Source organism: Aptenodytes forsteri, unplaced genomic scaffold (assembly GCF_000699145.1).
Source record: "Aptenodytes forsteri isolate BGI_AS27 unplaced genomic scaffold, ASM69914v1 Scaffold15, whole genome shotgun sequence".
Taxonomy (NCBI): Eukaryota; Metazoa; Chordata; class Aves; order Sphenisciformes; family Spheniscidae; genus Aptenodytes; species Aptenodytes forsteri.
The window spans coordinates 13,665,339-13,667,555 of record NW_008795129.1 but is presented as its reverse complement, the minus strand read 5'-3'; positions in this window follow the sequence as shown (position 1 = coordinate 13,667,555).

Sequence of the window (2,217 nt, the reverse complement as noted above, 5' to 3'; positions counted from 1 at the left end):
CCGGGGCCTTCTTCCACAGCTGTCCATCTTGCTGTTGAAATTCAGCCGTCAGAGATTTTAATCAACGACGCTGAGGAATATTTCCCCTCTGACATGAAAGGCCAGGCGCTGCTCCGTGAGCGGAGCAGCGGGGTCAGCGAGGTGCAGCAGCTCAGCAGGAAGAGTCAAACGTCCCCTCAAGGCACAGAGGGAGGCAGGGTCAGTCCTGTGGAAAGTGGTGAAAGGGGATTTGTCCGGTTTTGGGGCGCAAATTACATTTGGAGCCTGGCTTCTGTCATTTCCTTGCACCAGACTATCCACACTAGCTTGTCTGTGCGTGTGAATGATTATGTACAAACCGTGGTGTAGAACAAGGGAACACAGGCCAGTGGCTCTGCACGTGGGGAGCTGTGCTCAACCATCGCCTGCTGCTGTTTGCTCCACACCCAGCTCACCCTTGACATAGTTGTTTTTATCTCTCTGGGGTCACAAATTGTTTCATCTGACAGCTTTTTAGGGCAGGGAATGTTTTGTACCATGTGTATACTCCCTAGCAGAATGGATATTGGTTATGACCCTGAAGTACCACTTGAAACTAATAATGACGATGGAAAACTTTTTCTCTTCCTGGTTTAATGAAGCCTGAATTGTAGTGCTTCATTTTACTGATTACATGGCAAAATAGGCAATTTCAAATGGATGCTTTCAAATGGTCTGATTTTACCATTACAACTGGAGAATAATACACATTTTATAATATATTCTCTAGATGTATGACAATTTACAAAATATCCTACATGCATACATACATAGTTTCAATCATTTCAAAGCACACTTCTAATAAAATTAATAAAGTTCCTTTTCTAAGTTTTGCACTCTTCTTTTTCCTCATTTTCTTTTGTACTGATGTTTCTTACATAATAAAACTACCAGGAAGATGACCATGGTAAATTCCCTGATTCTAGGATTGCAGAGTCTCAAGAGAACCAAACTTTTAGACCTTTCGAACAAAATAGCTGCACGTGTAAAGAAATCTCGAAAGACGTGATTTTAATTTTGCTAGCAAAATACTGCTGGAGGAAGGGAATATGCTCAGAATTTAAAAAAAAGATTAACGAAAAACCTTCAAATTTACATCTTAAATATATAACCTCGATATTTATTACACTCTTTCTTACGGCTTTAACAACAAAACAGGAGTGGAAACTTATGAAGGGAGGTACTTACCTTTGTGCTTTAGGTTCACGTTTGCACTTGTGGGTAACAGCATAAATATGTCCAAAAATTATACCCATTTATTGAGGAATTCCCATGAGCTTCTCTTTTTCAAACTCCTGGTGATTTGTGTCCTGTGAGACCCTCTAAGGGTGACTGTATAGGCTGGTCTTCACAACAAGTACTATTTGAGCTAAATTCATTCAAATTCGACGAGTTCACCGTCATGGTAGCTGCACCTCTAACTGCAGTGCAGACATAGTAGGGTGACTGTTAGGAGTCTGTGATAACTCGTGCTAAAGCCCGTTTTTGATAAGACAGCCACCATGCCTTAAAACACCACAACTCATAGCGCCTACTTTTAAGTGCAAACAGGACACAAATCTGTGACAAGCCTCAAATACTTACTTTGAATTAATTCCACAACAAACCTACAGAATGCCTCAACAGGTTCATGACCGAGGAGCTGGACTGACACTCAAGAGGACATCTGGGCTTCTGACCTTAGCAAGAATTTCCAGTAGCTTGGGACCAGGCACTTAAAATTCCCTGTGCTTTATATTCATCAGTAAAGTGGAAATAACCACATCTGCCATCCTGCAATAGTGTTGTGACTGTCATGGCTATAAATGATGTGCTCATGTCATAGAGTGAACCTCTAGACAAGATGCAGCTCTTGAAGTGGGATCACTTTTTAACACCCCCTTTTAAGCTAAGCCTATGTTCCCAGCTCTGGGAAAACCTTTCTGCAAGTAAGAGCAAAAAACTCCCACAGCTACAGAAGAAGAAAAAAAAAATCGCCTTAAATAAAAATAAATAAATCTCCATTAACAGCAGGGACAAGTCAGACCCAGAAAGTTTCAGTTCGTTGAAAAGATTGTTATTTATTTCCCTGAATATTTGACTTTGTTCAAGAGACACCCATACTTTATGGTAAATAAGCAGAATCACCTGTTTCACCAGCTGCATAAAAGAGAGGTTCGCATCAGTGGGGTGTGTTTGCGTGCATGCAGAAAGGGTTAC